Below are 14,827 nucleotides of genomic sequence, written 5' to 3'. Positions count from 1 at the left end.
CAAACTTAAAGAACCTGACTCTCAAATGGGGAAGGGATCTCAGAGATTATCTGTTCTAACTCAATATCCCAAACAAATGACTGTCTAATCTCTGCTTGAAGCCTACAGAAGGGAGCTCATTAATTCAACTAACCAAACATTAAGCACCTACTATGTGCCAGCCACTGTGGTAGGTGCTGGGAATACAAAGAAAAAAAAATAAAATAGTTCCTGACCTTGAGAACTTATATTTTAATGGGGAGAGAAGAAAAACATTCATGTCACCAATTAAATACAAAAAATGACAAACAATTTCTGGCAAGTGATAGTAGCAACTGGGGAATCCATATAGGTTCCCTATTTGAGCTGAGTTTTGAAGTTTGGGATTTGAGTTTGGGATTCTAAAAGGTGGAAGTAAGAAGAGAGTCCCTTCTAGGCACGGGGTAATAGAATCTCATGTACAGAAAAAAAAATGAGTTAGGCTAGATTAGAATGTATGAAGGAAAGCAATGTACAGTGAGTCCTTAAAAGCAGTTGGGAGCAAGATGATGAAGGGCCCTAAGTGCTGAATAGAACTTTGTATTTCATCCCGGAAGCAAGAGAGCTACTAGACTTGATGAAGCCAGAGAGGAGTGGTCAGACTATTGATGTTTAAGGAGCATCAATTCGGCAGCTTGGATGTAGTGGAAAATGAGAATGGAAGCTGAGAGATCAACGAGGAGTCTTATAATACTCTTGGCAGGAGGTGAGAAGGGTCGGAATGAAGATAGTGTACTCATTCGTGCAGACAAAGGAGGTAGATGATTTGGCAAAGACAGCCTCTTGAAGCATGCTGTATCCCTAACTGTTAGGAAGCTTTTCCTTTCATTTAGTCTAAAGTTGCCTTTGTGACTCCTACCCACTATTTCTGGAGCTGAGTAGACGCTATCTTCCACAGGACAGATTTTCACATACTTGAAAATTGCTACCATATTTTTCCTAAGATTTCTTTCTCTAGGCTAAACATCTCCAGTTCCTTCTATGATTCTCATAGAGGATATTCTCTGGTCCTGTCACAATCTTAGTTGCCTTCTGCTGGACACTCACCAACCTATGTTTTATGTTCCTACTAAGCAAGGATACCCAGAACTGAACACAGTACGACAGATGTGGTCAGTCCTTATTCTGTTTTCTGTTTCTCAATACAATGAAAGATAGCATTATTATTTTTTTCCAACCATGTCATCAACTGACATCTTTTTTTTTTTTAAAGACGTGGTTTATTCTTCTAGAGAAATGTTAAACATGAGACAGTCACAATACAGTAACAGAATTAAGAAATTTAACAGAATCCAGTCATTTAACTTATAACTATAGTTACAATAAGCTATAAGGCTAATATTTAAGCATCATCATAACAGTTTTGCAAGACTACAAATAATGCATTTTAAATTTCATGTTGGCACTGCACTGGGTAACCATCCTAGCACTCCTTTGCTGATAACATGGATCTGTTCTTTTGACAGTGGCTATATTGTCTGATACAGAAACTTCCTCTGCCCTCAGTCACTGTTGCTTTGGGGATCACTACAGCTGTTATACCTTTTGGATTTACAAGGTCAATGCTAGTCTTGGAAACATGCACTATGAGATACTTGTTTACCTAAGATCTGGAAAAGACAGACAGAAAATAAAGGACGGCCTCACCTTCATGGCCGCATGGGGGCCAGGTGGGATCCAGGACAATTGCCCCTTCTCCCACCCAACTCTGGGGACCCAGCTGGAACCAACTCTAGATGATTCACAGCTGGGAGGGAAGAAAGCCCTTTTCTACTATCATCTACTGAGCTCTTCTGGCTCAGTAGAAATTAGGGGATTTTTTATCAATCAGCAAGTACTTATTAAGTTCTCACTATGTGTCAGGCACTATGCTAAGTGCTGGAGATACAACGAAATAGCAAAAACAATCTCTGTCCCTGTCCAAGGTTACATGTATAAATCAGTACACAGAAAGTAAAAATACAGAGCTGATGGAAAAGTCATCAATAATCCAAGTCCTTCCTCAACGAGTCACACATGGGCCAAAGCTGGACTCCCAAACCCATACACATGTACTGGAAGCAAGCAGATGATATCTGACAATGGTCTGTACAACTGACACTACTGATATTATCAAATACAGAAGCACAGAATCTTAGATGAAAGTCACTCATGGGCTGAACTATTGCTCAACCTATAACCTGAACAAAAATCTCGAGTGTACTGTATCCAACAAGTGAAAATCAAGCCTTTGTTTAAAGACCTCCAAAGACAAGGAACCCACCACCTACTAATAAAGGGTATTTGGGAGCAAGCAGAGTAGGCAGCCACAAGGAGGAAAATGGAAAGGGTCAGAGGAGCTTTGGTGGCCCCTCCTCCCTCACAAAATAGATAGAATGAATATATACATCTCAATGAAAGAGAACTGGGGATTATGGGAAGCATGACTGGAGTAGGGGTTAAGATGCTGCATCCCTTCTAAGTATCACTGAGGACTGTGGAGGGAGAGCTCCTTCCAGGGAAGGGCTGTCCCTAGTTATTCTTTCAGACCAGAGTTTAGCTCTCTTCCATGTTCTCCTTTGCTTTCCAGTTTTTCAGTGGGGAGTATTTGTTATAGGCAATGGCTGGGAATTAGACCCAGTGTGGCACAGTGAAAAAAACGACTGGGCTTGGGAGGTGGAAGACCTTGGTTCCAATTCTATCTCTGCCAGTCAATTCTAACTGCACATGACTTAGAAAAGTCACTTGACTATTTTGGGTCTCAGTTTCCTTATCTTTAAAATGAAGAGATTACACTAGATGGACCATAAGGTTCCTTCCAGTTATAATCTATAAACCCATCTTACACAGATTCTATGAGTAAAGAAGAAGGGAAAAATAAAACCACATCCAGCTCCTTGAAGGCAGGGAATTCATTTTTCCTTTGTGTCTCCAGCACCGGACATATAATAAGCACTTCATACTTGCTGAACTGAATTAAGTGGGATTGGGGAAGAGATAGGTAGGATAACACACACGGGAAATTCTAGATACTAAGAAAGGTCAAAGGGATAGAAGAGTCTCCGGGTAGGAAAGGGGAAAGCTATCTACAAGGCTTCTGCAGGGTTAATTCATTAGTCATTAAAGTGGTCCACGCACTTCAGGACAAGGATGCAGCGCAGTCCATGGAGAACAGAGGAGAGCAAGAAGATGGGGCCAGTGCCATCCAGGAGCCTGGGAAGAAGGCTGCACAGCAGGTGAGGAGGACTCCAGGAGGACTGAAGACGGGGTCTGGAAATGACGGAGTCACGTGTGCAGGGGAGAGGGTGGTGAGGGCATCAGGGGGCTGCCCCCAGCTTACATGGGGGTAACACCAAGGGGTTGCTGGGAGCCGTGGTAGGTGAGAGACTGAAGGCAGCAGGCAGAGAGGGGAGGATTTGCGGCCCGTCCACGGTTCTCTGCGAAGAAGGGATGGGCAGGCTTGAATCCGGGTGTCAGGGCAGGGACGGTGAGTACAAGCGGGCCATGGAGTCGTTCCAGCTGCAGCCGATCGGACTGGGTGTCGGGCTCCAAAGAGCAGCGTCCTCATGGCCTCTGGCCTCCCTCGGGAGCGCTGGCCCACCTTGGATGCCCCCCACCCCTGGGTGCGGACCGCGCGGGGCATCCCGCCCAGGACGGCATCCTGGCCCGGCCTCCGTCACACGGCTCTCCCTGTCCAGCCCGGACAGAACCGGCTCTCCCTCTCCAGGTCCGGATCCCTGCAGCGGCCCCAGGGAGGGGCTCTGGGGGCCGGCGGGGCGGTGAAATCCTGCGGGCTGGGCGCATGTCCCGGGGGCAGCAGGGCGCGATCTCCGGGGCTGGGGCTGGGGGCGGGGGCGGCCGCGCAGCTCGTGCGATGGAGCCGGCTTCCAGAGGCCGCGGCTCGGTGGGGGGAGGGCGGGGAAGGAAGGCCCGAAGGAGCGGCGAGACGGCTGCGGCAGAGCCGAGGCTCCAGGGCCTGGCGGGCCTTCCCGGAGAAGGCGAGCAGGACAGGAGCGCCCCCTCGGCCGCCTCCTCCGCAGCCTCCTCGGCGGGGCCTCCTCGGGGTCGCGCGGGGGAAGGCCCTGGCAGGGCCTGGCAGGACCCGGGGGTCGCGGGATGCCCGGGAAGGATGGGGGGCCTTCCTGTGCTCAGTGAGGCAGCAGCGGCGGCTCTAGTCTACGATGGACGCTGCTGCCTCCCCCTCCTTGAAACCGAGGTGGTGAAGAGACCGGGGGCGGGGGGGGAAGTCACCCCAAATTCTATCCCCCCCCGCCCGCCGCGGCTGCCGGTCGGGGCGCCTCCGGGAGCGCCCGCCTTCGGTTTGCACGGCAGCAGAAACGTTCTCCCCGGCGGCCATCTGCGGAGGATGTGGGGGCCGGGAAGGGAAAGGAGACGGGCCGTGTCACGTCACGTGATCCTTAAAGGGGCCTCTCCGCGCTGCCGGCTCTGTCGCCCCTCGTGGGAGCGGTCGCGGTGTGACCCTCGGCGGCCACCGTCCCGGAGCGCGCCGCGGTCGCCATGGAGACGGTGATGCCTTTGGTGACGTCCGAGGGGGCGGGGCAGGACGCGGCCCGACCGCAAAGACGGTGGAAGCGGGTCTCTTTCCCGAGGCGCCCTGCGGAGTTCTGCGTGGTTCTGCCCGCTTGGTTCTGCCCACGTGGTTCGGCCCAAGGGCAGGATTTTATATTCACAAATGCAGATGTCCTCCAATTTGATCCAACACATCCAGAGTGTTTTTTGTGTGTTTGTTTTGGCCCGGCCTGCCCTCGGGGGGCATCGAGCCGGGCTCACTCGGGCCCGGTCCTGACCCGCCTCCTGGACGGGGAGGGCGTGGGAGACTTCGTGAAGACGTGAGACCGTGGGACGCTCGTCCGACCCGCAGATGGTTCAGTTTACCGGGAAGGGGACTGTAACCCGCCGCGAGCTTCTCTTTCACGCCCAGTGTCCGTGGACGTGGCCCGTTCTCGCGCCGCCCGCTCTCGGAGCCAGCCTGTATCCCGAGTGAGAAAGAGAAAACGCGTCCCGCCAAGAGCGCCTGGCGTCGTGGACGCCGCCCGACTCGTCCCGCGGCTCCTCCGGGGCAGGCGGCGCGGGCCCCTCTCCTCCCCTCGGACGTTGATTTAAGACACCACTCGCGGAAACGGGCGTGGACCGCGGCTTTAATGCGTGATTCCTTTACCTTCAGTCCATCCCGTGTGACGAGAGCGCACGGCTCGTGACACGCAGCCCGGAGACTCGGGGGTTGTCGGTGAATCGGCTCCCGACTTTATTTACTCTACACTGGTCACTGTGCGAATTGTGGTCCTGGTCCTTCTCACGTCGCCCTGACCAGTTCACAGGTGTTTCCTCTGAAACAACTCATTTTCTAGTGACCCAGTAATATTCCATTGCATTCCTGTACCCCACTTTATGTAGCCATTCCCTAACTGGAAGACACCTTCCTAGTTACCTGCTTGGGGCTACGCCCCAAACCCTGCTATTCATCTCTTTGTACGTCTATGTCCTCTCCTCTTTCATGTCTTTGGAATAGAGCCCTAGCAGTGACAGAGCTGGTCCAAAGGGTATGAACGCTGCGGTGGCTTTTGTAAATACAGTCAGTTCTGCTAGAATTTGATATAGAAGTTTCTAAAAGTCAGTGCTAGGTAAAACTGTGTGATAAAGCCCATAAGCTTTATGAGGAAAATGGGATGAGGGGCACACAACTCAAAAATTTTGCCAGTGACATAAAAAAAAGAGAGGAACCTAATAAAAACAGGAAACATAGTTTTATACATGTTAAATGGTTAAGAATGACATTAAGTACCACAATAAATAGTAGCAGTGTCCCCAGCTACTGCTCTGAGTCCAGTTCCCCGGTGGGATGAATTGCTAGAGTCCAAACACATAGGCCAGAGGACAGCTCTGTAAGCTTGATGGAACTCTGGGTTTGGGATGCTTCAGCTTGGTTGGAGGGTGGGGTGCAAAGGTATGATATACTTTCATTATATTTCTTCTTTCAGGTTTCTTGATTTTTATATATGAAAACACCTTCTTTATACAGAAAATCGCCTGAATGAGATATACCTTCCCAGAGTCATATACCTGCAAGTCATAAGTCTCATTCCAGCAAGCGTCAGTGAAGTCAAATCTGCCTCCATCTCTTAGGATCTTTAGTTAACCCTATTTTTATTCATACTTCATTCATTTTAAGTAGCCAAGTGAAACCATAGGTTTTTATTGCTTGTTGTCTTCTTGAATATTATTTCCTGTGAATTACTGGTTCATTCTTCTCTTTTTCCTACGTTGTGCCTGCTATTTTCTATGGTTTCAGGTCTGGCAGAAGCAGTTATCTCTATTTTCACTTATTTGTTTCCAAGACTCAAATTTTTTTCCTTTGGATCTTTATTAGGTGCATCCCATCTTGATCCAAGTGCCCACAATTTCTCTAATTTAAACCATGTTCAAAAAATCCAACTCTATTCTCAAACACTGTCTTCTTATCCAGTTACTGATTCCCCAGAGTTGCCTTTCTCTTCCGAATCTTCTGTCTTCAACTGGCAACGCAATTGACTTAAAGATCTTCTGTTTCTTTTTTTAAACTTCATTATCCTCAGCAATACTTTCCGGATTCTCACCCTCCAAACTTTTTAAAAATTATGAACTGACAAATATCAAGAAACATGAAAATTTCCATTTACAAAGAAAAAGAGAATAATATGTGAATCCATTAATCTTTATTATATGCAGATTTTTTCTTTAAATTTAACAGTGTAGCAACATAATTCTGCTTATCTATTTCCCCTTCTGAACTTACTTCTGCTCTTTTCTATGCATTTGAAAATGTTTAGTGATGCTTTTTCTCTTTTTTTGCATTTCTATCACCACCCCTATACTCCCTCCAACCTCCCTTTCCTTAACTTAATTTTTTCCAATAATGAAAATTCACTTCTCTATGTCCTACCTCCTCTCCCACTCCCCCCTGGAAAAAGAAAGAAAAATATACTCCTTGTAACAAATGTGCAGAGTCAAGCAAAACAAATTCCTGCATCGACTATATTCAAAGAAAATTGTCTCAGCCTGCCCTCTCTGCCAGAAGGTGGGTAGCATGTTTCATTATGAGTCTCATAAAATCATGTTCCCATACGACAAAGTCACACATTGATTATATATGAGAATATATGTCTAATTCCGTACCTATATTCCATAACTTCTCCACTAAGAGATATAGGAAGTGTGTATCATCAGTCTTCTGGAGTCATGACTGCCTGGATCTGAGTTCTTAAGACAGATTTCTTCTCGTAGTATCATTTGTCCCGACATGAATCACCTAGAATTAGGTTGTGAAGATCAGATCTGCCATGTCTCAAGCACATTCAACCCTTTCATTTCTCTAGGATAGAGACTAACACACTCACTAGCACTCAATAACAATCAATGTTAGTGTCCATACCTCCTTCCTTTACTCATTTCTGATCAATTTCCAATTACTCAATGTCCAATGTTTGCACCAAGGTTACTTTCAGATCTCCTTAAGTAGGTATGACCCATAAATGGTAGCTGCTGCAGCTTTAGATGCATAGCTGTTTTTCCTTCCTCGTTTTCCTTCCAAGCTCACTTGTCCTAGGGAGAATCAAATAATTTAAAAAGATGGCTTATTTTAAAAATCAGCCATATTTGGCTTTCAAATGCATTTTTGAACATACCAGTATCAGATTTGGAAATTTACAATATTTAACAAAAAATAATGAGACCACATTGGAAGGCTCTAACCTAGAATGAGTGAAAGAACACCCATATTTTCTATTCTATCTATGCTCTCACATCAGCTTTCCCCTTTTCACCCTTCTATGATGAATATGTCTGGTACCACACTGCATACTAATAAGAAAGCACCAGTCCTAACATCACCATTTTTCTCTTTAAGTTTGGTATGGTTTTGGCACCAACTTTTCTAAATTTGGGGAAAATTATTCCATGTTCTTTTTTGCACTCTTCTTTCTTGGTTATAAGGGAAAGGAAGAAGTAGCATCATGTAAAGGGAAAAGCGGCAGACTTGGAACCAGGAAATGTGGATTCTGGACCTAGAACTGGCTTTTCCGCTAACCAGGAATATGTATTTTCACTTGTAGCCTTGTGAGGTCTCAGTCACCTCATCTGTAACATCTATGACAGAACTGGTCCAGATGATTAATAAAATTGCAGTCCCAACATTCTATAATTTAGGACAAAGCTACAGTGGTATCAACAAAGTTCTTCATTAAGCAGAAGAGCTGTTACTTATTAATTAAAATATTCAATGAAGATGTATTAGAATAAGCCATCATGGGGATAATAAAATCTGCTCTTTCTAGTGCTTCCACAAAGAGAGAGATCTAGGGGACATTTAATTATCAGCGGACTACAGGCCTGATTCAGGGGCCATTAATTATTTCAGTGTGGATAGCACTGTTGTTTGCTCTGAGACCATTTTTTATTACTATTTTTCTGAAGTCGCTGTTCAGTCCTGTCTAATTCCTTGAGACTTGGTGGACCACAGCATCCATGGGTTTTCTTAGCAGAGATACTGGAGTGGTATGCCATTTCCTTTGCCAGTGGATGAAGACAAACTACACAGGTAGTTAGTATCTGAGTCTGGATTTGAATTCAGGTGTTCCTGACTCCAGGTCCAGTACTGTATACCCCGAGCCTCCTTTTTCTGAGGTACCTTCTTATAAAAGAAAAGATTATTCCTCACTGTCTTATTTTTTAAAATGCAAACAAGCACTGAAATTGAAATGCTGTTTCTCTGGTGTTAAACCTTGTGGAAAGCATGTTATATACTGAAGATGACAGATGGAGATGTCATAGCATTTGATAAGGGTGTTAGTTGGAATGGCAGCAGCAAATAGACTGTCCAGGAAGTATGACTTACAAATTTTACTATAAAGGAAGTGACTATAACCTACTACTGCTATAAATCCACCCTTCCAAATATGTTATTAAAATGATACATGCAGTCCAAACCACACAAAGAGACATACTGTTAAATGCTTTTGCTTTGAACCCAAGTCTAAGCTCTGGCTGACTAGTAAAAATAAACATATAGGTGGGGGCTTATGTTCTGATCCATAAAATGCTAAGAATCCTAGGAAGGTGAATATGGAAAAAAGAGTGTATATGGCTATGTGATGGTAGGCAGGGATGGGAAACTTGCAGCCTTGAGGCCACATGGGGCCTTCTAGGCCCTCAAGAGCAGCTCTTTGACAGAATGGAAACTTCATAGAACAATTCCCCTTAATAAATAGGATTTGTTCTGTAAAACTTTGTCTCAGTCAAAAAACTGCACGTGAGGACCTAGAAGGCCACATGTGGCCCTGGTGGTAGGAGATACCAGATGAAAGATTCATCTGGTGAGTTTATGAAAGTGTTTGGAGGAATGGTCCAGGTAGGGATCTGTGGTTCTATGTCTTTCTTTCCACTATGCATGGCTTGGATTATGATAGTTTCACACTATGCCTGATACTTTTGGGGGAGACACACAGATTAAAAGACGACACCTTAGAAATCCAAGGGATAGAGAAGTAGAGATGCTAGCTGATTTGAGAGTCAGCTTACACAGACGATACCATTTTCTAGGATTGACCTCCAAATTCTGGAGTCACTAAAAGAAATAAGACCCTGGCCTTGCTAACTCACTGCTGGGGGCACATGGAAGGAATGATCCTTCTGGGGTTTTTGTCTAGACTACTCTTGGGAGAGGATTATTTAGGCTATGTGTACTGATATCAATTTGCTTCAGTCTATTTCTAATATTCTAATTAAAATTTTATATGGCATTTTGTACTAGCTAACAGAAACACAGTGAGTAAAGGAGGAAGGGAGGAGTTTTTTTCAGAGCATGGGACTGTTATGATCTGTTTAAATGATCCATGTCAAATCCTAGACCAATACAAGAATCTGGAACGCCATTCATAAAGGGGTAAAGCCAAGAAGAAGACAGAGGCCTGCTCTTGGAGAGCCTGAAAGAGGCATAAGAAGCTGAACTGATATCTGATATTGCATGTTACATATCACATATGAAATGAGTCCTAGGTTGGAAGCATATCCCCTGGACCTTACGACAGTTATCCCTTCTACATCGTGGCTTTCTCCATCATGATTTTGATATATTGTGGATCAGCATAAGAAATTAAATGGGAATTTTGAGGGAGTTTTGGGGAAGCCGCAGGTGACCCATGAAGGTCAGCAGATCCTATGACCAAATATTTAACCCAAATGTACAATAAGGTGCTGTAAACACCCCATAAAAGAAAAAGAAAAAATTCAGGCTTCTTCTTTGGTAAGAAGGGAGGGCCAAAACACTTTACATGGATTTCCCAAATTAAGGGGGCACTGGGTTCCTGAATTCCGAGATATGGAAGGGATGATTGTGCTTAAGAAGATCAGGTATTTGGTTACAGAGCTTTTCTCCAGCTCTATGATAACTCTCCCCCACTTCTTGCCATCAAACTCCTACACTACTCCTTTATGAAGCACTCTATGACTGCCTAGATTGGATGTCATCTCCACCTACCTAACCAGCCTTGTTTGCACTTCTCCCCATCATAAGGCCAATCTGTACTATTCTCCATATCCCCTTCTTATCTTGACCTCTCCTGTATGCCCACAGCAGATTCTTTGTCCCCAATCATTTTCTTGTTCGAGTCATTCTTTATTCTAGGCTTGACTCAGACTTGCCTCCTTTATGAAGACTTCCCTGACCATATTTCCCATACCCAGGCCTCACTTTGAAATGAAAGCAAGCTGTCTCCTCAAGTTGCTCATCCATAGCTTTGCCTAAATCCCTACTTTGCACTTACCTCACTGTCTATGAAGCATTAGTTGTGTACTTTTTGTTTTTGAGAAGGGAAAGCAAGGTTGTGACTTGCCCAAAGTCACATAGCTAATAAGTGTCAAGTGTCTGAGACTGGATTTGAACTCAGGTTCTCCTGAATCCAGGACCGGTGCTTTATTCACTGCACCACCCAGCTGCCTCATTTGTGTACTTCTTTTAGATTACAAATTCTTTGAGCCCAAGTCTATTTTTGTACCCCCAGGTCCTAGTACAGTGTCTTGTGCATAGCAAAATACACGTTTGTTGGATTAAGCCCTCCTCCCCACTTTTAAACTCTCTTAGTCCCTACTATCTGTACTAGGCACAAAACATTTATTTTATACTTTCTAATATTATCACATTTGAAGAGGCAACATGGTGGTATAGACAGAGAACCAGCTTTAAAGGCAGGAACTAGGGTACCAGTATGGTCTCTTACATATATCAGTTGTGTGACCCTGGGCAAGTTATTTCATCTCTCATTGCTCTAAGCCATTTTGATCATGAGTTGCAGAGATGGTGAATGGAATTTACCTGGAGTTCCCTGTACCAATAAAATTATATATTCACTCCTTCCTATTCCTAGTATTTCATTTCTTTGTAAATGTGTCTTGCCTTCTTTACCAGACTGTAAGTAGACTAAGCTCCATGAAGGTAGAGAGTATCTTTGTTTTTGAATTTCTTATCAATGCCTGATATAGCCTCATTGTGTTTGTGTGTATGTATGTATCAGAGTACACATATACACAGCTATATAAAATGTGTGTATGTATGTGTTTGTATGTGTACGTGTGTACACATATTTGCTCAATGAATGAATGAACCATCTGGGAAGTCACAGTATTATGACAAGATGAACACAGAGATGAACCCTGACCTAGCTCTATGAATACATACAGTCTATTTAGCTATATACACTCAGTACTGCTGGCACAGGGACGCTATCAATTAAGTCCAGGTAGAGTCTCAGTTCTAGAAAGGCAGGACTATATTATGGAGGCAAGAGACAAAAAGGAGAATGCCAGAACACGTTGGTGGAAAACATATGCCTTCTATAATGACAGCAGTGGTCTTTTCAGCAGAATGGCTTTTCTCTGTTTTAGATAAACATGTGACTTCGTTTGAAGGCACTTCATGACTGGACATTACATGCACAGACATTTTAAACCCAAGTTTCACATGTTTTATTGGTCTTTCAGCCGTCTGCAATGTATTTGTGCTTCTGATTTCAGTTTCTTTACTACTGTGTTTTAAATGACAAAACAAACACCCAGGCTAGGGCTTACTTTAACAATTACGTTATGGAACATTTTAGATTCTCATTTGTCAATTGACTCTACATTGACCACAGTTTTTTATTATATCATCTGGGCTTGCCAGAGTTTTATTATCATTACTAGGGAGGTTTATCTCACAGCTCAAACCCTTGTAAGGACACAGTCAGCCTATTGGAGAGTGAAGGTGGGAAAGGTAAGGAAAAAGAAAGGGTGTGCAAACCCACTCTAAGAGATGCTTCTACAGAGGATTGACCCATGGTTTAATTCACCAAAGGGTGAGTTAAAAATACTAATTGGGTAATGATTTTGTTTGCAAGGATCATACTGCATGCACCAAGAAGAAAAGAACTGTTCAGAAATTCATCTCCATAGAGCGTCACAGATAATATCAAAAGATTTGATTTGCTCCGAATCTTAGTACTGTAGATTTGTCAACTTGTACTGAACAGCAACGCGGAGTTAAAACGGTAGGGGGAAGGCAGGGCTGGGAAGTGGAGCAAAAGCTCTGGGGTCTTAATACCTCTGCAATTAACATTGCCAGCTTGGCATCAATCACATGGAGCCTCTCTCTGGCAAATGATTTACTTGGGAGCTGCTGACACCTAATTTAGTTGTTTGATGGGAGAGGGAGCTGACAAGCAGTAAGATTCATTTTAATTAGTGCCTGCGCTCCGGCGGCCAGAAGGGTTCCCTCATGCTAATGAGCTGGGGGCCCTGATGGCTGGCAGGTGTGGCTCCTGTGGCCACACTTATTATCTGGAAGAGCTCATTGTCTGGCCCCCACACTTGCCAGCTTCCCTTGGAACCTGAAGCTGACATCTTTAAGTGGACAAAATTCCCTCTGGTGGAAGCAAGATTTCATCTCTCACTGGATAATAGGAAGCAATCCCCTAAGCATCTGAACTCATGTGCTGACCTGCGCCATTGTCAACGACGCCACCAACTTGACCTGCTGTTATGAAAATTATTCCAATTACTCCTCCCTCTATTTGCATGTGAAATAACAACTAAGTGCATGCTGTAAGAGGCAATTTTTTCCAGTGAAGTCTGGCATTAACTTAAATTGAATGCTTGCTCTCTCTCTCTCTCTCTCTCTCTCTCTCTCTCTCTCTCTCTCTCTCTCTCTGTATGTATGTATTTGTAACTGAGTGAGGCATTAGGCCTCACCAAACAGGGGTTTGGGACATGTCGTAAATTATACATCCCACAAATACTTCCTATGACTTTCAGCCTTGCTCCTTGAAAGAAATGGGCTTCAGTCACTAGTTTCAGCAATACTCCTGTCTACAAGTAATAAAACATCTGGGAAATTAGACTAAATGGATAAAACAGGTCTCTGTAATAAGTATCTGGCATCCATACAGCCTCTGTATAATGCAATTTTTTATGAACCAGATGTGGTACTTTGGTGTTATGAAGAACAGAGAGGCATGTTCAGTCATGCTTTTTATTGCATTTAGAATGCAAGGTATATTTTCATAGTCCCCCAGGGAAATGATATCCCATTGATTGGGAACTGTCAATGTGTCCATTTACAAACTTGAAAAGTCCTGAGTCTCTTAGAAAATTACAGATATAATTTAAGGTGCAGTTAAACTTGCCACATCAGGAAGTGGCTGAAGAGAGAGAACCCAGGCAATACATTTTCACTTACTTTCACAATGAATTTGATCCATAGACTCTTTGATCTTACATTTGTTTAGGTTTTCCTTATCTGTCTTCTGTAATAGTTACAGTTTTATGAAATAATGATTTTTTTCAAGCTTGCTCTTCATTCCTTCACATTTTCTCATTAAGAAAGCTTAGTCTGGAACCCACCTGTACAATCTCGAATTTTATAGTCCTTCGTGGGGTTTCAGGAGGATGTATTTACCATATGTGTGCTGGGAGGGTCAGTAGGGGAGCTGTCCTCACACACTGTCCACTCTGCTCCTATTTCACAAGCTCGTTTTTAACAGTTACGAGTGGAGGATGCATTCCTTGCCCATAGAGGCCTTAAAAATTTGTTTTTTCTAAGACAACTCATTGCTGTTGGAGTTTTTCCTCAGCTCTTAGGTACAGAGCTAAACCATCACTTTTATCTGAGAATTTCCAATCCTGGGTTTGAGCTTCAGGTTCAGTAATTGTGACATTATCCTTGATCATGAATCTCAGAATCCTCAGATACGAGATCACAATTTGACCCTGGTGTTTCTTACAGCATTGTTTGTGATTTAATCAGGCTCAATCTAGTTCCTAGCAGAATATAATTATATGTCATGTAGTCTTCCTCAACTCTTATAACTCTAAGATGACAGGAAGTATGTGCTTGAAAATATACTGTCTTTCCAGTTCCATGACTCAGACTAGTTCTGAATTTGAATGTGAGACAGAGTCAGAGAGAAAGATCAAGACAGACTGACAGAGACAGACAGACAGACTCTGGGAAAGTCATTTAACTTTTCAGTGCCTTAAACCATTTTTTAGGACTAAACTAAGTCAATCCATTCTTTTTACACCAGAAGAAATTGAAGGCCGGATAGATTAAGTAACATGCCCAAGGTCATAAAGCAGTAATCCTACTAGCGACAGTATTTGAACTGACATCCGCTGACTCAAGGTTAGTCCTCTTTCCCTGTTACCATCCTACCTAATGGCGGCTCAGGGTTGAACTTCCGCTGCTCAAAAGGAAGTCATATAAATGTTGTTAAATATTATTATTAGAAGTGAACTTACTTTACTT

The 14,827-nt window shown here is 43.9% G+C and overlaps 1 long non-coding RNA gene across 1 annotated transcript; it reads right to left on the bottom strand.

The window, feature by feature from the left end:
* Window positions 1–6,475: 6,475 nt before the first annotated feature.
* Window positions 6,476–14,183, bottom strand: LOC140502058 (uncharacterized). Its single transcript, XR_011966511.1, has 4 exons — window positions 13,924–14,183; window positions 7,427–7,596; window positions 7,171–7,303; window positions 6,476–6,637 (listed from the first exon to the last, which is right to left on the bottom strand). It is a non-coding gene; the product is annotated as an uncharacterized lncRNA (long non-coding RNA).
* Between the last annotated feature and the right edge of the window lie 644 nt (window positions 14,184–14,827).

This window comes from Notamacropus eugenii, chromosome 4 (genome assembly GCF_028372415.1).
Source record: "Notamacropus eugenii isolate mMacEug1 chromosome 4, mMacEug1.pri_v2, whole genome shotgun sequence".
Taxonomy (NCBI): Eukaryota; Metazoa; Chordata; class Mammalia; order Diprotodontia; family Macropodidae; genus Notamacropus; species Notamacropus eugenii.
The sequence above is the reverse complement of the archived record's forward strand: the minus strand, read 5'-3'. Positions and strand labels throughout refer to the sequence as shown.